At 32.2% G+C, this 24,918-nt stretch overlaps 1 long non-coding RNA gene across 1 annotated transcript in view; it reads right to left on the bottom strand.

The window, feature by feature from the left end:
• Positions 1-933: 933 nt before the first annotated feature.
• The window catches only part of LOC103096050 (uncharacterized), a 180,130-nt gene continuing 156,145 nt past the window's right edge, over positions 934-24,918 (bottom strand). The window contains exon 4 of the long non-coding RNA XR_001624193.2: positions 934-1,070. This is a non-coding gene — a long non-coding RNA (uncharacterized LOC103096050). The remainder of the gene's footprint in view (positions 1,071-24,918) is intronic.

Raw genomic sequence — 24,918 nt, 5'->3', positions numbered from 1 at the left:
CAAGTTAAATAGAGTTTTGAGGGTCCCAGCTATTTTTATAGCTCTCTGATGTGTACAAAATAATTCCAGAATTCAGGGAAGCCCAAGAAATACAGTGGGTTGAATCTACCCAAATATTTGGTAGTATTGTGTTTCTGGTACTCTCACTTCTTAACTAAATTTTATCATTCTTCAGCAAAGCAAAATCTTCAAAGTTATAAAAAAATGAATCTTGACATGTAGATAATTTTTTTTCTTATTCAATCATTTCAATCCTATCTACCTGTGACCCAATTTGGCTTTTCTTGGCAAAGATACTGTAGTGGTTTGCCATTTCCTTCTCCAGCTCATTTTACAAATTAGGAAACAGGCAAAAATAGTTAAGTGACCTCTCCAAGGTCACACAGCTAGTTAAATGTCTGAGGCTGGATTTGAATTCAGGTTTTCCTAACTCTAGGCTTGCTGCTCTCTCCATTCTATCACCTAGCTTAGGTTGTACTCATTTTTGTACAAATTGTACTCATTTTATTATATTAGCTACTAAAATAGTTTATTACTTAAGAAGGATATATCTGTTAATAATAATAATAACATAAAGGAAGAAATGAGTCTGAGCTTATTCATTCTAAGGCATTATAGGGTATATTATGTGTAGATAGATAGATAGATAGACAGACAGATAGATGGAAATGAGGAAAGAAAAATAATTAAAACAAAATCTAATATTGATGATAAGGAAAATGGAAATGGAAAAATAAAATTAAAACTTTCATCCATCTTAAACAAAACAAGGAGTCAAGAACACTAGTTCTATAACCTTAAATTAGTCTCCTGATGATTTTAGAGGAAAAGGAAATTGGAAACAAAAGGAAATAAGCAAAAAGAATATGGAGATCACTTGACAAAAATAGAGGTGCTTTTTTGTCTAATGTTTTGTGGATTTTATCAAATATATTTTCATAAAGTATAGGACTCATCAAACACTGATATTACATAGTGCTTTTTTTTTCACTTTGTAACTTACCTTAGATTACATTTCAGTGTTTGTTGGTATCTTTTTTTCTTGTTCTATATTCACTGTTTGTATTATCCTAAGAAGCCAGAAGAAAATAAAAATGAGATCACATGTGTTTAATGATTAAATGACATTCATACTCAGTTCAACATAATGAATGATCTAGTAGAGCTGTACTGTCACGGTCTTGAATACTCTTGGTTTCTAATCAACAGACGAACTTTCCTGAAGTAGTACATGAAATAAATAAAGAGATAAAGAAGTAAGATAAGAAGCAGAGAGAAGAATGGGGTCCCATAACACTTGTATCCACACCTCCATTATCTCTGCTTTCTCTGCTATTATTCATGTCTCAATCTAAAATTTCAACATTAAAGAGCTATTCCTTTGAGTCCTTTAATACTTTGTGCTTTTTATTTATTATTTTATTTTTTTTTCCATATTATTAATATTTCCAGTAGATTGAACATTTACATTCTGCATCCCCAACAATATCCCCATCAAACTACATGGCCAAGCATTTGTTTTTCGTCTGTGTTTCTACTCCCACCATTTTTTCTCTGAATGTGAATAGCATTCTTTCTCTTTCTCATAAGTCTCTCAGATTTTTCCTGTATCATTGCATTGCTGCCAGTAGAGAAGTCCATTATGTTTAATTGTGCCATAAAGTATCAGTCTCTGTGTACAATGTTCTCCTGGTTCTGCTTCTTTCACTCTGCATCAATTCCTGGAGGTCATTTCAGTTCACATGGAATTCCTCCAGTTCATTATTCCTTTCAGCATAATAGTATTCTATCACCAGTAGATATCATAATTTATTCAGCCATTCCCCAAGCGACGGACACCCCCTCATTTTCCCAATTTTGGTACCACAAAAAGCGTGACTATAAATATTTTTGTACCAGTCTTTTTTTCCCCCTTATTATCTCTTTGTGGTACAAACACAACAGTAGTATGACTGGATCAAAGGGCAGGCAATCATTTAAAGCCCTTTGGGTATAATTCCAAATTGCCTTCAAGAATGGATGGATCAATTCACACCTCCATGAGCAATGCATTAGTGTACCTATTTTGCCAAATCCTCTCCAACATTTATTATTTTCCTTTGTTGTCATATTAGCCAATCTGCTAGGTATGAGGTGGCATCTCAGAATTGTTTTGATAATATTTTTTGCTCTTAAAGAATCCACTATTAAAATTCAGTTAGTTTTACAACAAATAACACAAAAAACTGTCACTTCGTTATTCTAACATTAAGATTCTGTCAAAAGGGGATAATGAGATTTTATTTGAAGGAAATAGGTGCTAAAGACAGTTTGCTTAATTATATATATATACATATATATATATTTTATCTTTTGCATTAGTCTTGCAGTTATAAAACTCTGGACCTTAAGTACTATTTGAACATTTAGCAAGTTTTGTCAATGAAATGAAGCAATTCTCTACTAAAGTGATATAAAAATAAAATTTTAAAAGCAGCAATATCATTTTTCCAACATCTTTTCTCATAGTTTTCTCTGTATTCATTCATTCTCTAAAGTAGAATGTTTGTTTTAATACAACAAGCATTTTAAAAGACCATACTCTCTTGATATTTCTGTACACTAATGGAAACAGAAGCACAGGTTCCAGAAGATAGGATTAAAGAAGCAGCAGAAAAAGTGTCATAGCCTGTTGGTAAGAAGTTCGGGAAGGCTGAGCCAGCAGAGCAAATATTACATCAGGTCATAGTAAGCTAGAAAATTATTTAATATGTTCTTAGTACTGGGCCACATAGTCTCCCATCATCAGCCTCTTTAAATTCACAGATATTAATAGAAATTTTTCAAACAAGTACATATATCCTTTCCATATCATGACTTTCCCTACCAGTTTCCATATATTGGAGTCAGCAGAAGAAATTAAGTGCGACGTTTTTAAGAGTATCATAGAAGTGGCAGATGATATGAGAAGACTAGCAGACAATATAGAAAATGTTTAGAAATTCGGAAATGCATAAAATATATGGGAAGTATTGTATAACATCAATATATTTTATCATTTAATGACATAAATATATGCAATTTATTTTACCTCATAAAAGAAAAAGGTTTTCCAGATAAGGGGGTATGTACCCCTAATTGCTTCAATGTAGAAGGGATAAATGTAATTTCTTTTGCCCTCAAAAGTCAGAAAACAGGAGTAAGGTTGTAATAGGGAACTGTCCTAGAGGGATATGAGATGATACAACCCTCCTCCTAAGAATTCCCCAGGGCCAGTAACGCATAAACCCCTTGACTTATAAAAACAAAATTTATTTTATAGAGGAAGTAAGGGAAACTAGTAGGTAATACTTAGATCTTGCTCCTGTCCTGATAAAATCCTGCATGCTTTGTAAATCTGGAGCTCATTGCGAACTATTGCAACATCCACAATTAATTATTATTACTAGTATAGACATTATTATTAAATGCATTATTAAATCTATACCATTTTAATTTTGACTACATCCATTATACCCATTACTATGTACATTGCCTCAGATTCCCCTATTTTGAGCTGCAAATTGTCCTCTCTATGTACACTCTCTGACCATGTGCTCAACTCAATTGCACAAAAAGCACCGATGAGCATTTTGCCTGGGCTGCCTACTATTGTATTCCTGCCTTGGAGGTCTGTATGACTACAGGGCTGCAACAGTCTTAACATTCTGTATCTCACTCTCCTGTATCTTTTTTTTTAGCTTCCTTTAATTGCATTCTCAGTTTTTCTATTACCTTGGTCTTATCGTCCACTTGTCTATCTAGCTCATCCTGACAAATGTAAGTTGCTCTTTAGCTCATCCAGTCTCATGGTGAACCGATTCTGGGAGTTACTCCTGAAACCACAGGGCAGGCATTGTTTACAAACTTCCTCCTGATATGACTTACATTCTCATCAGAGAGTAGATCTAGACCAATCCAATGTTCTCCACAGTTAATAATTCTATCCAGGAAGCTAGCTGAAGTCTCCCCTTAATACTGCCTCAGTCGCTCAAACTTTGACCATGTGCCTGGGTGCCTGGAATTAACCCTCATGGTCTCTAATAAAGACTCCCTTGCCATGCCTAGTTGCCAATAATTCTCCACCAAATTAATTTCCAAATCGTATTCTGGCAACCATGGAATGAGATCAGTGTTAGCATTTGTCTGCTCTATAATCTGTGATTTCTCCCTTTCGGTTAAAATTTCATCAAGATGGGTGGAGGGTGAGATGACAGGATGGAGCTGAGATGACAAAGTAATAGTTTGGGGTTTTTTTTTAACAACTTCTTCCAATATCTACCATTCTACATCTGTTTTTGTTTTTTTTTTTTTAATGGGCCAAATTCTGAGCCAGAAAAGTAACAAAAAGTCACAGAGTGATATTTTTCTAGCCTGGGGCAGCATAGGAAGACATAAAAAGAGGTCTATGGAAACTGGGATTGGGGGTTGGCTGGGAGCATAGTACAGTGGATCATCTCTTGCTCTAAACTTTAGTGGTGGCAGAAGTAATGGAAACAACACCATGGCTATACCCAATATGATAAAGGGACTGAAAATGGAAAAGAAAATGAATAGTGTAAACATGGAAAAATAGTTTAAAATAAATAAAGTGAAAAAAAACATAGACATCGTGTTTTTAAAAAAATCATAAAGAAATAATTACCCAGATAATTTAGAACCAGTAGATAAAATAGAAATTGAAAAAATCACTATAAAGAAGCAGAGAGCTTATGACATGATATTTTAGAAGGGGAAGTGTAAGAATTACAAACAAGATTATTTTCACAGCCAAACTAATTATAATCCTGTAGGGGGAAAATGAATATTTAACAAAATAGAGGACTTTTGTAACATTTAAAATAGTGGGAGCCTTAAACTGTAGCAATTAAAAGAGTTGGAGTCATAAATTGTAAGAGTTAAAATAGTGAAAGATATAAATTATAGTAGATATAAGAGTGGGTGAGTAAATTTGTGACCGCAGAAAATATGTTTCACTACAATGTCTTGGTTTAAATTAAATATAAGGTGGTCGCCAGGGAAATATTCCCAATTATGAATATACCCAAGTCAACTGGGTTTTATAGAGAATTTAATTAATAATACAATGAGGAATTAAAGAAAAGAGAGAGAGAAAAAGGAAATAAGAATGAAGGGCCTTAAGCCAACATGGCCTAGACCTAAGTCTTAAGAGAGAGAGATCAGTCAGTCATTCTTTTATCACTCACCACAAGGTCTGTCTAAGCAAGGATTCTAGTGACAGAGTCTCCTCAGAGAGAGTTCCAGCCAGAGTCAGCCTCCCTTGAAAGACCTCCTTAGAGATTGTCTCTCAAGAGCCTATATATCTCAAGAGCCTGTCCTCCATCTCAAGAGATTCTCCAAAAGGATTGACTTTCAAGAGATTCTGCTTTTTCTTATATAGGGGGTTTTCTCCTATGTCACCTCCCCTAAGTTCTTCCATCTATCAATCACAATGGACAGTTTTCCCAAAGGACAGCCCATTCTTAGTTCACATTTTGTTATCACCTTCTTAATTCACATCTTGCTCTCACCTTTTCTGAGTAGACTAAAACTTCTGAGTAATTCACATCAGGAAAGCTCTGAGTAAGTTTTCACCTCTTTACTCCTTGCAAGTTTACAAATTGCCTGACCTTTAATAGGTACTTAGCACCCTATTGTATAAATTCTAAAAATAGGCATGGTTTAAAGAACTTTTTGCCTCATTATAAATATGGGTTTAAGTACTTTCATTGTTTAGCAAGGAGTTTTCTCCCCTAAAGCAGTCTTAAGTATGGGTGGAGTAGAGATCCTCCCATTTCTGATCCTGGCGAGTTCTCACATCAAAATGGGGAATGTTTCCAGTAGGGAATTTGTTCCAATGGAGGATTCCTCAATGTGGAAATTTTTAACATTCACAAGTCTGAGAAATTTCAAGATTTACACTTTCAAGCTTTGGTGATGAAAAGACTAGAACTTCACATTCAAACAAATGATTTAAGAGAATCACAAAAAGATAAATAAGAATATTGATTTTAAAAGAATAAACTATTTGCATTTGTATATAGGAATATAATATATGTAACCTATAAGAACATTATCATCCCTAGGACTGTTAACATTTTCTTTTACAGAGAGTCTGAGAGTGAGTGTATTGTGTTGATATGATTAAAGGAAGAATGGAAGACTGAGAAAGAGGGATACTGAATAGGGAAGGGAGAAGAATGGAGAAAATAATATCACATAAAAGAGGCATTATGCATTTCAATAGATACAGAAAAGTATTTGAAAAATAGAATGTTCCTTATTTAGAGAGAAAAGAGGTTATACAATGGAGGGGGAAATGGTGGGGGAAGAGGGAAATTCTTCAACTTTGCTTTCTTTTGAAATAGTTCAATGAAGAAAGAAAAATAAATAAATAGTATGTATGCATGTGTGTATGTGTGTGTATTCTTTCCAGTTGAGCATCCAAATTCATCTTTTCCATAGGGAAGTAGGACAAGTGATATAGGAAAGGGAGCATGGAAATAATGATCAAGAAAGAGAGAGAAGATTGTGGGAGGTAATAGACAGAAGCTAAACAGAGAGGCCGAGGCAAAAAGAGGATAGATAAACAGAAGAAAATAAGATGGAGGGACATACAGAGTCAGCAGTCATCACTAAAAATGTGAATTGATAAACAACTGAACTGGAAAACAGATTGAAAGACAATATAAGAATAGTTGGACTCTTGGAAAGTTACAATCAAAAATAGAGTTTAGACATCAAACTCCAAGAAATTATCAAAGAAAATTGCCCAGAAATTCTATAATCAGAGGTAAAATAGAAATAGAAGAAAAAAATTACACCAATAACTATTTGAAAGAGACCAAAAAATGAAAACATGTCATTGCTAAGTTCTGTACTTCCCAGGTTAAGGAGAAAATACTACAAATAAGAAAAAAATTAATAGTGTGCAGTGACAGTCAGAAAAACATGAGACCTAGCAGTCCCAAAATTAAAAGAATACAGACATGGAAGACAGCATGTCATAAAGCAAAAGAATTGGAGTTAAAACCAAGAATAACAACAAGCAAAGATGAACATAATTATAAATAGCAAAAACATGGATATTTAACGAACTAAAGGAATTTAAATTATTTCTGGTGATAAATCCATAACTCAGCAGAAAATCTGACCTATAAGAAACATACAAAGGTAATGGAATATTAAACATAAGCCTGACAATACACATAATTCAAACATAGTTCCTACTCGGACAAGCATGGCTTACAGAGCATAAATATTTTGAAAAAGCCTTACTTTAACACTCATTATACTAAGATGGTAATCCAGTATTTCTGAAGGTTATGGCACAAAAACAATAGTTCCACTAGTTATGATCAAGCTAAAAAAATTTGAATTTGGAAAGAATTTTGTCCTGACAACAGATTGTGTCTGCTTCCTACGGACCAATCTAGCTAAATATGATCCTGGGTAAAATGTTAACTGAGAACCAGACAGCCAATAGGACAATGGAGAAACAGACCTAATATTAGATTACTAGAGCAGTTGTGAATTATTTATTTAGAAAAAAAGATGGAAATATACATTAAGATCTATAAAGCTGTTTTTATTCATTGAACTAGAAATCTCATTATTAGGATTAGGCCCTAAGAGCATTATTAAGATAGTAAAAAGCTGTGTATGTAAGAAAATATCCATAGAAGCTTTGTTCATTATGAAAAAGTAACTAGAAATAACACAAATGCAATGAATTGGAGGGGGAGGAATAATTCATTCCAATAATATGTAACCTATATATAAAATAACAGGTAGAGAAGGAATCCTATTGAATTTCTTCTATGACACAAATTTGATTTTGATATCTATACAATGGAGAACAAGAAGGAAAAAAGAAAGCTATAGACCAATTTCCCTAATAAATATTAATGAAAACATTTAAATTTCAATAAAAACTATCAAAGGGATTCTAACAGTATATCAAAAAAGATCATACACTATGGCCAGATTGGATTTATTCTAAGAATGAATGGCTACCTCAACATCAAGAATCAAAACTATCATTTTTTGTAAATAACATGATTGTATGATTAGAGAAATTTAGAGTCAATTTAAAAAATGCTGAAACAATTAACTACTTAAGCACAGATGCAAGATATAAAATAAGCCCACAGAAATCATCCTTCTATTACAAACCAAATACAGAAGGAGGTAAAGAGAAATTGCCTTTGACATAATTACAAACCATATAAAAGACTTGGGAGTTTACCTGCCAAGACACATATAAGAACTATATGAATAAAATAACCAAATGCTCTTCACCCAAAAACAGATCTAAATAACTGGAGAAATATAAATTGTTTATGATTAGACTGAGCCAAAGTTTTTAAAGATAAGTTTGCTTAATTTAGTTATTCATTGCCTTACCAAGCAAACTACCAAGGAATTACTTTATAGATCTAGAAAAAAATAATAACAATTAATATGAATGAGCAAGATTAAAAATATTAGAGGAATCAATTTAAAAATGAAAAAGAGGATCTAGTAGCAGATCACAAACTATATTATAATGTCACAATTATCAAACTAATTTGGTGTGGGATAAGAAATAGTGCCATTGATCAATGGAAAAGATTATGTAGACTATATTCAAAAGCAAAGTAGTGCAACCAATGTTTGATAAATCCAAAGATTCCAGTTATTGGGATAAGAATTCACTAACTGACAAAAATACTGCTGGAGCAGTGGAGGAGGAGAGTAGAGATGGTGGAGGGTCTGAAACTACCTCCCTCTCCAAATGATCCCACAATCAAAAATAACTTCAAAGGACTCATGACATAAAATACTATTTAGCTCCCTATAGGAAACAAATGAACTTATAGAATTTGGTGTATAGATTAAAATATATTTTTTCTTTCATAATTTTTTAGCTTTTGTTTTGAGAAGAGAATCAAAAGGAATAGGGCTAATGTGAAAAAATGTTTTGTTTTAATTCATATATAATTTCTATCTTATTTCTTGCCTTGTCAGTGGGCAGAAGATAGGTAAACAGAGGGAGAGAATTTGTAAGTGAAAATAAAATTTAATGTTAAAAAGTTGAATTTAATTTTAAAGGGCCTAAAACTGGGATTGAATACAATAGAATTTGGTAGTAAGAGCATTCATACTGACAAAATCACAAGGTAAGTCTCTAAATTTAAGTATCAGTATATGATAGACTAAAAGTAAGAAATCAATCAGGGTAGAATTACTCTACCAAAGAATTAGTACAATTTAAATCTCCAAATGCTTAAATCAGTAAGATAGAGGGGGAAAAAACAGATTGATGAATTGGGCATGTAACTAAAACAATAGCAAAAGAACTAATTAAAAATCCCAATTAAACACAAAATTGGAAATCTTGAAAATCACGGGAGACAATAAAACTGAAAGTAAAAAAGCTGTTGAACTAAAAAATAAGAAAAGAAGTTTTCTTAAACAAATAAAATAGATAAATTATTGGTTAACTTGTTTTAAAAAAGAAAGAAGAGAACCAAATTACCAGGATCAAAAATGAAAAAGGCAAAATCACAAACAATGAAAAAAGAAAATAAAGCAATTATTGGGATTTATTTTGCCCAAATATATGCTAATAAATATGACAATGTAAATTAAATAGATGAATACTTATAAAATGCAAACTACCACAACTAATAAAAGAGGAAATAGAATACTTAAGCAGCACTTTCACAGAAATGGAAATTGAACAAACCTTAAAAGAATTCCCTAAAGAAAAGACCCCAGGACCAGAAAGTCACAAATTAATTCTACCAAACACTCAAATAACAACCAACTCCAATAATACATAAGCTATTGGAAAAATAGTGGAGGAGAGAATCCTACCAAACTTTTTTCATGAAATAAATATCATATTAATACCTAGCAAAGGAAGACATAAAACAGAGAAAGAAAACTATAGGTCAATCTCCCCAATTCACATTTATGCAAATTTTAAATAAAATACTAAAAAGGAGATTATAACTTTTTATCACAAGAAAAATATGCCACTATCAGCTGGGTTTTAAAACAGGAATGCAGAGATGGTTCAATATTAGGAAAACCATCAGCATAATTGACCATATCAATAGCAAAACCAATAGAATTCACATGATTATTTCAATAGATGCAAAAAAAGCATTTGAAAAATAGAATTCTGTTCCTTATAAAAACATTAGAAAATACTGGAATAAAGGGAACCTTCCTTAAAGTAGCAAATGGTTTTTATCTAAAATCATCAGCAAGAATTATCTGTAATAGAGATAAACTAAGATTCTTTCAAATAAGATCAAACAAGCATTATCACCACTATTACTTAATATTCTACTAGAAATGCTCACTATAGCAAGAAGAACAGAAAAATAAATTGAATGAATTAGAATAAGCAATGAAAGAAAGAAATTTATTGCTCTTTGCAGAGGATGATGCTATACCTACAGAACTCTAGAGAATTAACCAAAAGAATAATAGAAATAATTATCAACTTCACCAAAGTTATAGAATACATAATAAATCCATATAAATCATCAGAATTTTTGTTTGCCACCAACAATCTCCAACAAGAGATAGAAAAGGAATAATTCTACACAATGTAAAATACATGAATAATATTGACCAAAACAAATCCAGCAACTAAATGAACACAATTACAAACACTCTTCACACAAATGAAGTCAAACTTAAATAATTTGAAAAAATTTAATTGTTCATGGATAAGCTCAGCCAGTTTAATAAATATGACAATATTGCCTAAATTAATTTAACTATTCAGTGTGAAAACTTCTCAGACGTTTTTGTTATATAGGAAGTTCTTTCCCAAAAAGCTTTGTATCTTTGGATTTATCAAACACTAAGTTTCTATGGACATAACTGCCATATGTTGATTCCTTAATCTATTTCACTGATTCAACACTATGTCTTATCCTGTACCATATAACTAGATAAAATAACAATAAAGTTCATCTGGAAGAAGAAAAATGCAAGAATATTAAGGGAATTGACGAAAAAAATGGAGGAAGGAGGTCTGGCTGCATCAGATATCAAACCAGACTATAAAGTGAGAACCATAAAAACAATCTGGTACTGGCTTAGAAATATGGTAGATCAGTGAAATAAATTAGGGGAAAGAACTCCCTATCTGACAACTGTTGCGAAATTTGGAAATCAGGATTGCAGATATTAGGCATCACAAAGATAAATTCAAAATAGATACTTGGTCTAGAAATAAAAGGTGATACCATAATACACTATGTGTGTGTGTGTGTGTGTGTGTGTATATTTTTATATATATATATACATTTATATCTATATATTTCTGTATTGTGGAGTTATACCTATAGTGGCACACTATTGACTGATGAAATAAATATCCTGGGAGATGATTGACTCAGTGACTATAGGTTAATAAGAGTGTGGAAAAAGTTTATAGGAGAGTGGGAAGGGTTTATAAATCCTTAAATATATATATATATATATATATATATATATGTACACACACACACACACACACACACACACACACACACATAGATATAATAAAATAAATACAGTGCTGTTACTTCTCAGATTTTCACCCCTCCCAGAGGTCTCTGGAACTTAGCTCACACAATAGGTGAGGGATCACTGTATATATAATAACCAAAATATTATACAATGATTAATTGTGAAGGACTAAAGTGTTATCATAAAAGCAAGTTTCTAAGATGCCACACTCAGGGAAGACATAATGAAAAATGCTGTCCACAGCAAAAGAAGAAATTTTATTTCTTTCATCAATATTTTATTGTATGTGTGATATGTGCCTTCTATCACAACATAAGCAATATGGAAATATGTAACTACATGAAAGTACTGGTATAACTTAGATAATTTACTGTCATGTGGGGGTAGGGACAGAAGGAAGGGAGAATTCTAAAATGTCAGAAAATGATTACCAAAAATTGTTTCTAGGAGTAACTGATAAAATATGTATGTTTATATATATATATATATATTTATATATATATAATAGATTTTTAAAGCAATACAACTGAGAAAATGAAAAAATATTCATCATTCACTCAAGAGACTCAGAAATTTTGGCAATGCATGATCAAAGGTAGGGACTTTGTCATATTTTGCTCAGGTAAAAACTGTGCCATGTTCAACTAGCTGCTGATGAAACTAGAGAACTAATTTTAACTCTCCTTGAAATTAAACTACAAAAAAAATACTAGTCCTCTTTCAAGAACACACAAATAACATGAAAACAAAAGGAATGTATTCGAATCTAATGTATATTTTACTACTTTTTAATGAACGGAAAATGTGGTCTGCTATATCTAAAGCTTTTGTCTTCTGAATAAAGTTGTATGATGCGTAAGTTGCAAAATTGGACTTTTGAAGCTTCTGGAATATTCATAACAATAGATGGACATTCATATCATGCCCATAGTGACTTAAGTCTATAGTCAGACAACAAATTATGGCCATGAAGTTTTTGCCAATTTTTCTTTCTGTGGGCTATAATCACGCACACACACACACACACACACACACACACACACACCATATTTGTGGCTTTTTAATACAATTATATGAAGAAATTATGTTCCTTTCTGAGAAATCAACTTCTCTAAGGTGAGTCAATATATTGTTTGACTACACAGAAGGGCATATGTCAAAGTTGTGATGAACAACTCTAGGTTATTGTTTAAGCTCCACAAAATATACCCTGAAGTAAACTCCATGGAAAGATTTCTAAAATTAAAAATGAAAGACAAATTCAAGTGGAGAACAGTAGATCTGGATAAGAGACCTTGTACCCCAAGTCACAAGGTCTCATAGAGAAAGTGACCCCAAGTTACCCTGCTGTTGGAAATAGACAGAAACCCTGGAAAGCTAGAACTTTTAGCTCGAAAGTTGACACTAGAAAATGGAATAGATTTGATCGGGTCATGGAGAAACTGTCTTATAATGACCCTACAAGGGGGGTTGGATGGTGGCAGGTTAGGAAAAGCTTACCTTGTAGTTTTTTATTTTAACTAATTATTTTATTAACTGAACACTAAGTTCAGTTGTTTCTACCTGCTGAAGGAGTACAAATGCTATTCATTCCAACCAACATGTAATGAAGAACTCAAAAAACATAGTTGATTTAAATTATTTTAGCAATATTTGCATATGCATATATATAGTTATTAACTTATTTTAATAATTTAAGTCAAGATTCCTCAGTCAAGAGAATCAGAAATGTTTTCATAAGGATGATCAAAGGTAGGAACTCTGTCAAATTTTACTCAGGTGGAAATTGTGCCATGTTCAACTAGCTGCTGATGAAATCAAGTAACTAATTTTAATTCTCCTTAAGCTTAAATTTCAAAAAATACTAGCCTTCTTTCAAGAAATCACACAAATCACATGAAAACAGACCATGTTGAGATCCATTATGTATTTTACTACTTTTCAATCAAGGGACAATATAGTCTACTGACTGACTCCCATGCTCCCATGCTTTTGTCTTCTGAATAAATAAAATGGTGTAACGCTTAAGTTGCAAAATTGCATTTTATATATATATATATATATATATATATATACATTTGGAACTTGACTTAAATTATTAAAATAAATCAAGGTATATCAAGATATTTGTCAAGTAAAAGCAGGTGATTTGGCAGAGAAGAAATCGTGCTGCTTCTGCTATAAAACATATAACATTTTTATTGGTGAACTATTCTATTAAAATTATTCAAATGCCTAATATAGACGTAAATTTTTTTTTGCAAGACATTGAGGAGATGCAGAGTTTAGAAAAGTCACAGTGCTTGTCCTTGAAAATGAAAAATCTTTTTCTTCAATTCATTTAACTTCATCACTTCTGCTCCTTGAGCCTCTCTGAGTCATATAACTTTGTGGGAAACTCACAAAGGGAGGTTTAAAATGAACCTCCCCTTGTGTTATAAAGATCATTTCTCTGTGGCCTCTCTATTTTAAAAAAGCGAGCCTACAATGTGGAGACAATGACAAGAATCATTTCTTCTAGGTAACTGAAACAATTTATATATTTTCTGTGAGAAAAAAAAAAAACCTGCAGGTGGAGGAACCAAGCAGAGTAGGAATTAAGCAAAGAAGATCTTCGGGTTTTATTCAGTGGTGTGTGTGACATCTGCTCCACTTGATTGCAACTCCCAACACTTTTTAGTACTTCTTCCTAATGCTTTCAGAGGAATATGAAGCATCATTAGTATATTTCAGTCCCTAGCATTATTGCCTCATGTTGCTTTATTACCATAATAAACTTGTGAATCATAGTAACTAACTCAGTAGGGCTCCCGGAGTGAATTCATTTTCATAACCTCTTTTGTTATCACAAATGTGATCCAGAAGATTGCCAAGTCAGCAGTTCTTTGCTGCTTATTAATATAGTAGACTGCAAAAATTCATTTAAAACCCAACAGATGTAATATAATGAAACACTCTACTTATAATTACAATTATGCTAACACTTAATAATTATTGGGCCTCTGTGCCTATAGTTCACTTTGCTAGCTAGACAACCGAATCTTGTCAAAAGTAGCTAAGTCCTCAGCAGGTGATGGGCTTTCAAGCACTCTACAATCAAGAGAGGAAGAAAGGGCGTCATGATCTAAATAAACAAATTTGTGAATTGGGACACAACAAATAAAGTGAGTGGAAATCATTTTTTTCTTTCCAAGGGAAATGGGATTTCAAGGTCAAAACTGAAGAGGTCTTAATGGTGGCACATTAAAAAAAAAAGATGAAAGAACAAATAAAAACCTCTCCTGATGTGCTTAGCCTAGCTTGTTGCTATTAACTTAGTGCATAGAATTATATATCAAGAGCAAACAAATTCTTTATCATGTGATTCTGGCCAGCAAATTTTATTCCCAAAGGTCGATAGAGAAGGCATTTCAAAATTCTTTTTCAGTGACTGGGAAGTAGAAGGAGGGGTAGTACTTGTAGAAGATACAAAAGCTGCTACGATCTCAGTATTGCAACTCCTTTAGTCTTAATGAATCCTACAGTGTATAATGTACTAAGCCTTTTGATGAAGATATGTTGTCTAGTTCAGAAATATGAAACATTATTATCAATACTAACTGGTGACCAACATAATCTATTGCCAATTGCCCTTTTATATAGGTTCAAATCAACATGTGCAATATTGTATTTACCCAATTGTATATGAATTTTTGGCTAAAAATGTATTGTTTTAATTTCTTTTTTACAGTTTTGCTTTTGATGTTATCTATGCATTACCTATATTTTAAATTTTATTATCTATTGGAATTCTATGAAACAAGTATGTAAATAGATTGATAGATTGATAAATTCTAGACAAAATGATAGGCAGTTAAAATGCAGAATACAAGAATTAGAAGAAATTTCAGGCATTACCTAGTACAATTTTTAACTAAATAATTAGCTTTCTATGCAATATCCTCAATACATCATCAACCTGCTTCCTGAGAATGTCTAGTGAGAAGAAACTTATTAACTGTCAATGGAACCCACTTCATCTTTTGACACCTTTAGTTGCTAATAAGTTTTTCCTCATAAGGCAATAGAAGCACAAAAATATCTTTGGTAAAACAAAACATAATGTCTAGACTTCTGGCAGAACAGCTGTATCTAAATTTTTCTTCCTTCTGTCACCTCTGACCACATGAAGCAGATTAAGTAAAAGAGCTGCAGTAACAAAAAAAAAGAAGAAGAAGAAAAAGAAACATTCTCAACAACAACAACAAAAAACTAATAAAGAGATTGATGAAAATCATAAGTAATAGGAGGGTCCAATATGAATTAATTTGTTGGATAAAAGTAAAGAGAAATATGCAGAATTAAAGTATAATGCAAGAACAATAACTTAATCCTCCAAAGAATATAGCTTAACAATTATGAGAATTAGCAAAATGCATTAGAAGCTAAAAAAATGAATTGAAGGAAAACATGACATATATAAGGATGTCAATAACATTTAAAGAAAAATGGTAAAAGTGAAATATCAAGAAAGATGCATTAAAGGAGATGACATAAGATATAAATAAAGCAATGGAATTTGAGAAGAAAATTAAGCTTAAGACAAGCTTACAATTGAGACAAAATGCAATCATAAAAGAGTAAATAGCAGAAAAAATCAAGACAACAAAACTGCAATAACATTTAGAGTCTTTACAAACCCCAAAAAAGGGAACTCAGAGATGGAGCTTAGTAAATCAATATAAAAATTCTGACATCCAAAAAGAATATAATGAAATGAATAAATGGTATCATTTTCCAGGAAATTAGGAATTGATATGTGGGAAAGGGGCACAAAATGTATATTAATAGTATCTATGTTCTGCCATCAGAGAAGAGCCTATGGTCTTATTTACCAAGATATGTAGTTGATAAGTGTCTACACTTCAATATCAAAGAATGAATCTTTCATTTGTAGAGAGAAGTAAATAGTTTATTGACAAAAAGAAGCAGCAATTTTATTCATCCATTATGATTCAATGACATTAAATGGAAGGGTTTAAATATGCTGTAAAAAGTAAACTAGCTTATATGCGAAACATGATATAAAACTGAGTATATTCCTCCATCAGAAAAGTCTGTCTCAGTAACATTACAGACTTTTATTCATTTCTCCTGAAAATAATTATAATTGGTCAAGGCCTTTGACAGATGACTAAGACCATATAGAAAGTAATGAGTAAGTAATGATTTATGATTTCCTTGTTACAAGGTACTGAAAATGTAATTAAATGAATAAATGAAGACTACAGAACTGATAAGATAACATACCTTAAAAAAGATATCATTCCCTTATTATTATGTCTCTAAGCTATCAACTTTAATTATTCAGATTTTTATCTTTCAATGTCCAGTAACTACCACAATGTGTTCTCTAAATATAGTAATCATTTAAGAATTGTTTGTCAAATTAGAATGTGAGGAATGTTACATGGGTAATTATCTAGCATAAAGTGGGCTAAATTTTCAACAAGAGAATGAGGAAATGTGTTCTCACCTTTGTCTTTACATTTCTCTATTGATATTTTCAAAACAATTCATAAATGATAGAAGTCTCAGAATTTCTTCTAATTACCCTTCCTGATCTGTCATAAAACTATATTGAAAATAACCATGTAATATCAAATATCCTTTGTGAATCATCTCAATAATCTTGACTTAGTTACTTTTAGGAATGAATAACTAAAGTCTTATCCCCAAGAGCTGAATGCCAGCTGTCTTCAGATGCCTTTCAAAAATCGATGCAAAGTACAGGCAGATTTACTGTCCTGATACCATTGGCAGCTGCCCTGATATGAGGTATCAGGAAGATATATGTCACTAGTTGTACCTTCACTCATATATGCCTCATCAGACAAGGAAAGGGGATGTTATAATATTCCTTTTTTCGTACTACTCCTTAAAATACTTTTTACTTCCATCATTCAATGATCTTTTTCTCATTTAAAGTCCTTTTGATTAAAAATTTTTACCCAGTCATAGTGACTATTAGATCATAGTGATTATTAGATACTGACCTCCAGATACTTCTTTCTCCTTTGTCAATGAATTAAGCACCTGACTCAGCTGGTCTCTTCTCAACTCCTATTAAACATTCTCTTCACAGATGCCAAAGTGATATTCCTCAAATAAAATTAATCTCTAACCATGCCGCTCTGATACAATAAATTTGTTTTTTCCTAGTACCTGAAAAAAGAGGTTTAATTTTTTAATTTGTTGTCCCAAAACTTGCTTTAATATTATTTGATAACTCTATTTCACTAAATATTTTCCTTTATCATCATGTATAATTTTGTTTTTAAAACTTTGTTTTAAGGAGGATAAGCTTCACCAGACTGTCAATGAAACAAACACCTGAATCTAGTATAAAATATAAACTCCTGTTTAGCTTTTAATGCACTTCACAAATTGTTCTCAATGTATGTTAACAATCTCATTATATATATAGTCCCTCACTTCATGCCTTTAAGTGCTCTCTCTCTCTCTCTCTCTCTCTCTCTCTCTCTCTCTCTCTCTCTCTCTCTCTCTCTCTCTCTCTCTCTCTCTCTCTCTCTCCCTTTCTCTTTTCTCTCCCTTCTGTTGCCCTTCTCTCCCTTACCTACTCTCTGTCAGAAAATATAGTTGAATTTATTAAACAAATAAAATGTGCGAGGTAATAAAATAAGTTCTCATGATACAGAGAAATATAAAAGGAGACTACAACCTGGTCGTGGTCCAATGGAAAAGATAATATATAAATAATTATGTAGAAATTATATAGAAATAAAAACTATATAGAAAGTTTATATATAGGATAAACTGAAAATAATGAAAAGAGGAGAGGCACTAGAATTAAGAACCATTGTTCATTTAGAACATTAGATTTTAAGTGGGACTTGAAAGAAACTAGAAGGCAGAGATAAGGAGCAAGAACATTTGAGTTATGAAGGATAGTCAGTGAAAAGTTAATTGTGGCCACAAACTCACCAGTCTGTTAAGAGGAGTAAAAAATATAAGAATAATAATGTCATTAAGGGGTCTTTTGTGAAGGACTTTAAAAAATAAAAAGGGAATTTTATTCATCCTAGAGATATTACATAACCTTAGTAGTTTTTTTTAATAAAAGAAACAAGAAATGCTTAATACATGCCTATCAACTGAATAATTTAAAAAAATAAAGTATGGCTGGATCATTTGCTACCTACCTAAAATACCCTCAAATATAGGAGCATATTCAGATTTCAAATTAAGGACTAAATTTAAATTTATTATGCCTAAGCTATATCCTAAAATACAGGAGTTTAGGATTTCAGTGAAGGACTGGAGTTTTGCTTGGGACAAACCTTGTGGTGAGTGATAAAGGAATGACTAGTCTCTCTTAAGGCTCAGGCCTAGGACATTTGGCCTAGGCCCTTCTACTATAAACTCATCTCTCTACTCTCTTTCTTCCCTTAATTCCTTCATTTGTATTAATTAAAATCTCCATAAAACCCAGCTGACTTGGGTATTTTCATATTTGGGAATTTTTCCCATGGCAACCACTTAGTTTTGATTTAAATCAAGACACTAAAAATTATTTTTACAGTTTTGGCAATTCATAGTCCAGAAACCCACATTTTGGTGGTCACAATAGGGAAGGTAATTATATTCTTATAAAAGACAGTATAGACAATGAGGAAATATCAGTACTCAACATGTATGCAACAAATGAAAAAGCATCTAAATTTCTAAAGGAGAAACTAGTGGAGCTCAAAGATGAAATAGATAGAAAAACCCTACTAGTGGGAGACCTGAACCTATACTTTATCAGGACTAGATAATTCAAACCAAAAAATAAATAAGAACAAGGCAAGAGAAGTGAATTAAATCTTAGAAAAAATAGTAGATATGTAGAGAAAAATAAATAGGGACAAAAATGAATACACCTTCTTTTCAGTAGCACATGTTACATTCACAAAGATTGACCATGTACTAGGGCATAAAAACATTGCAAAAAAGTGCAAAAGAGCAGAAATAATGAATGCAAACTTCTCATATTACAATGCAATAAAATTAATAATTAGTAAGGGTACATGGGGAAGCAAATCAAAAATTAATTAGGAATTAAACAATATAATTCTCTAAAATCAGTTAAAGGACAAATCATAGAAAAATTAATAATTTCATTGGAGAAAATGACAATGATGAGACATCCTTTCAGAATCTATGGGATGCAGTCAAAGCAGTACTCAGGGGGAAATTTATATCCTTGAATTCATATATTAACAAATTAGGGATAGCAAAGGTCAATGAATTGGGCACACAAATTAAAAACTAGAAAGTGAACAAATTAAAAATCCTCAGATGAAGACTAAGTTAGAGATCCTAAAAATCAAAGGAGAAATTAATAAAATTGAAAGTCAAAGAAACATTGATTTAATAAATAAGACTAAAAGCTGATACTTTGAAAAAAAAACAAATAAAATAAACAAAGTACTGGTCAATCTAATTTAAAAAAAAAAAGGAAAGAAGAAAACCAAATTGAAAGTATCCAAGATGGAAATGGAGACCTCACCTCTAATGAAGAGGAAATTAAGGCAATCATTAAAAACTATTATGCCCTATTATATGGCAATAAATATGGCAATCTAGGTGATATGGATGACTATTTACAAAAATACAAATTTCCTAGATTAACAGAGGAAGAAATAGAATACCTAAACAACCCCATATCAGAAAAAGAAATTGAACAACCCATCAAAGAACTCCCTAATAAAAAACCTGCAGGACCAGATGGATTCAAAAATGAATTCTATCAAACATTCAAAGAACAACTAATTCCATTATTTTATAAACTATTTGACAGAATAAGCAAAGAATGAGTTCTACCAAATTCCTTTTATGACAGAAATATGGCACTGATTCCAAAGCCAGGTAGGCCAAATGCAGAGAAAGAAAACTACAGACCAATCTCCTTAATGAACATAAATACAAAAATCTTAAATAGAATACTGGCAAAAAGACTCCAGCAAGTGATCACAAGGGTTATTCATTATGACCAGATAGGATTTATATCAGGAATGCAAGAATGGGTAAATATTTAGAAAACCATCCACATAATTGACCAAATTGACAAGCAATCTGACAAAAATCACATGACTATTTCAATAGATGCATAAAAAACCTTTGACAAAGTACAACATATTCGTATTGAAAACACTTGAAAGCATATGAATAGAAAGGCCTTTACTAATAATAATAAATTATATAAATTTTATATATAGATATATATAGATATAGATATAGATATAGATATAACCATGAGCAAACATCATCTGCAATCGGGATAAACTATAAACTCTCAGATACTTGAGGCAAAGAGTCTACATGTTGATTATACAATTCGTCCAACATTCTCAAATTTCTGGCCCCTATCTTCGAGCTGAAGCAGACTTCCAGAAAGAAGTAGAAATAATGCTGAAAGGAAACCAAGAGAGGATATACTGGATAAAAATAACTTGAGGCTGATTATCATCCTGGACTGTTTGCTGAAGAGTAAGACCAAATAGCCCTAGCAGACCAATGGAGAACCACTTCTCCATTATTGTCTGAATATTTTCCTTCATTCTTTGTTTCAATTTACCCCCTGAAAGGCTTTTGGGGAGGGGGAGAGAAAAAAGATTGAGATTTCTCCTTAGCCCATTTGTTTACTTTCTACTTTAAGATGTCAAATTGGGGGGTGGGGGGAGTTGGTCAGCAAAATCCCAGTCTTCTTGATGAGTATTACATAATTACTTAACTTTTAGAAAAGAGGGAAACTGGGTATTCCATTTTTCAGAAACTAGTTTTCCAAAAGCTATAAAAGAGTTCTGAGAAAAGGGCCAGTGTTAACTTTCACAATCCTTGCAAAAATAACAAAAGATATTTCAAGATTCCTTTCCTTTGGCAAAGGAGAGAGTGAGTTATAAAGAGATATGTTGTAGGAAAATAAAAAAAAAAAGTTACTGATGTTTCATTGAGACTTAGGGCATTTCCACATAAATTTCAAAAATAAAAAATGAAGTGATGAGTGAAGATGCCATAGAGGTTCAATAGCACTGGAGGGCACCAACTTTCCATGTTTGTTGGCATAGAGATGTTAGCAGAGTACCTTAGCAATGTTATTATTATCTAAGTATGCTCTCCTTTTCCCTCCCTTCTCTCTCTCTCTCTCTCTCTCTCTCTCTCTCTCTCTCTCTCTCTCTCTCTCTCTCTCTCTCTCTCTCTCTCTCTTTCTCTTTATTTCTCTCTGTATATGTGTGTCTCTGTCTCTTTATATCTCTCTTCCTCTTTTCACCCTCCCCATTATCCTCTGCCCCACTCCAGACTCTCCTGCAAGAGATGAATAAAAATAAAATGTCAAAGAAATGTTTACAGCAAGTCTTCAGATTATACTTTATGATGCATATGGGAAGAAACTGGGCTTTTTGCATAACTGTTATTTTGGACATATTATTAAGAATATTTGCATAGTACTTAAAGGTGTACAAAGTTCTTTAAATATATCTGCTCATTTTATTTTCAAAACCACTTGCTGAGGTAGATGTAATAATTAGCCTTTCTTGTCGTTGAAGAAATTGAAGTATAGGGGTTAAGTAAATTACCCAGGATCAAGCACCTAGCAAGTATTTGAGTCAGGATTTGAATTTGGGTCTCCTTCTTAATATCAAGTCCTGCATTCTTCCCACTGTGCCATTTTACTGCTTATTATGAGGATTTTTCCAGTCAACAAAAAGACTCAACCCTTTTTATTTTATCATAGTTTCATTTATTCTATTCAATTTACCTGCTATGGTCAAGGCCCTTTGAGAAAAAAACAACCATGTCCTAGGTAGTCATTTTTTAAAAGGAGTAGTAATATTATTCCTATTTATAAAATCTAATAAATTATCCCAATTCCTTTCCATTGCAGATGTAATTGAACCTGTCACTAGTTATGCAATTCAAATCAATTCAGTAAACATTTATTAAACAGCTATGCACATGTAGGCAAAGCACCATGTTAGGCACTGGGTGGTAGAAAGACCCTGCATGCAAAGAACTTACATTCCAAGTATCTACTCTTTTTTTCATTTATGGCACTTTGGAGATTTGACTCTTTGCCTTTAGTCAAAATGTGTCACCCATATCTTCCTGTTGCTCTGTAAAGAAGGTATCTGCCTCTCCTGCTTCCTGGCACTCAAGGGGCTCTCTAACTCATTGCCATGTTCTTCTAGTGCCCTCTACTGTCATTCAGAAGTGTTATGACACATTAGATTGGTTGCCAGGTAGTGAGCACATCCGCTTGTATTAGTGTAGGTAGGTAGAAGGAAAAGAAAGATAATTTTAGTTTTTAAATTTGCCTGTAGTTGATTATTAGAAGATAAGATTTAAAAATCCATACTTGTTTAAGTGTTACATATGTTTCTCTTAAAAACTGAAATGACAAGCCCCTCATTAAGTGCTATTTGTAGAATTCTATACAAATCAACAGAAGAACATTTAAGTAACATGCAGTTAGAAAATCATTAATAAAAATAATTATTTTAAGTGGTGTCTATTAGTCTAACAAGACAATTTTTGGTTTAAACTATTAGGCTTAAACTAATTTAAATTCTATATGATTTTTTTTTAAATCTAGAATGTAGAGTCCCCACCCTCAATCGATGAAATTTGCATTTGGCAGTTCATTACTAGAATTTTTTTTGTAGTTTAGAAAGCTCTGCTCAGTCCCCAAATTCAAGAGAGTTTTCAGTGTGTTTGCAAATGGAGGAAATTACACAAAACATCTTCTACGAAAACACACAGATATAATGGGAAATTGTAGCAGTATCACTTCCAAATGATAAATATATAAGTTTTAAAAATCACCTAGTAGTCCTCAAAGAAATCTATAATGGATGTAGAAATGCAGTTTATAGTGGAATAAAAGAAAGAGTTCTATACAAATTGGAAGGTTCTTACAACCATTCAGGTTTGTTTTTAAATCAACTTCCTATTAAGGCATTCAATAGGGAGTCAGTATATAATGAATTTGAAATAATGGCAATGCAAAAATTCAGAAATCCATCAGGGACTTCGTTACCCACAATGTTCACCATTCATCGCAAACAGCTACCAGAAGATGAGATGGATCTGCTCATTGTTTTGTGCCAAACATAAAGAATGCCTTTCACAAAACAACCACATTTTAATATTCCTCAGTGTACTGAGAAAAGTTAAAAACCTATTTTCAAATCCAATATGGATGAATAGGGTTATTATTTATTATGAGTTCATGCTAATACTGGAAGTTTATCAATGAGCATTAAAACTGTAAGTAGAAAAAACAAGTTTGCAGTTTGTTCTCCTTCCAAAACAGAAACAGTAAATCACAAAAACACATAATTTCCTCTGTTATATATTGTAAAGGTTATGTTTATACTTTGAGCTGTGAATGAGATTAATGAGTTTTCTCAACACTGTAAACCTCCTCCACTGAAACAAGCTAAATTGCCATAAATCACAGGTTTATGTTCATGTATTTATGGGACAAGTAAGATTTAAGAGTTACTCTGTAGGGGAAACTATCCCAAAGTAAGAGGAAAAATTATGGCTTCAGTAATATAAAGGTAGATAAACTGGGGCAAAGCTTGAAAGTTGTGCATTCACTCTACTTTAATAATGCTGGTAATTTATTAAAAGTAATTATCTGAGCAAAGCTTCTTGCTCGTACTTCAGCAGAAGTGACAAAATGCCAGTTCAATATGTTAGTTACTTTCACATCATTATGCATCAAGACCAATTAACTTGGACCTGTCATTTTCTACATTTCCCTTAAACCAATTTCTATTTTTTCTTCCCAAAATATGTCAGCACTATTAGAAATGATATGATGTCCTTCATCCATTATAAAACATCTTACATCTGCCTGAAAAGGAAATATTTACATTTAGGTCAATCACCACTTAATATTTTAGACAGGCTTTTGCAGATCACTCTTTATTGAAAAGTGAATTTTTTTTTTTAAGTATCAGATCATCAATAATGCTTGCAGGAAGAATGTCAATTAAGAAATATGTTTATGCTTCAAGAAGTTTTGCACATAAATTTTGTAGACAAGAAAAAAGATGATCTTAAGGCAAATCTAATGTCATTTTGTGTGAATAAGTCTGTGTCTCTACAATTTGTGGCATGTTCCTGGAAAAATAAGCTGGAATCAAACATGGAATTGTAATTACAGCCAGCCTAATGTAGCCGCAGAGATTCTACTGTCCCTTTTTTCCCCTGTTGCCATAATTCCAAATGAAGGATTCACTATTGGAAACTTTAGTGACCTTTCCAGTCCTTCCTTAGTAAAAGAGAAAGAAAATATTGTCATTTTGATATCTACAATAACTTGGAGGATGT

Source organism: Monodelphis domestica, chromosome 8 (assembly GCF_027887165.1).
Source record: "Monodelphis domestica isolate mMonDom1 chromosome 8, mMonDom1.pri, whole genome shotgun sequence".
Taxonomy (NCBI): Eukaryota; Metazoa; Chordata; class Mammalia; order Didelphimorphia; family Didelphidae; genus Monodelphis; species Monodelphis domestica.
The sequence above is the reverse complement of the archived record's forward strand: the minus strand, read 5'-3'. Positions and strand labels throughout refer to the sequence as shown.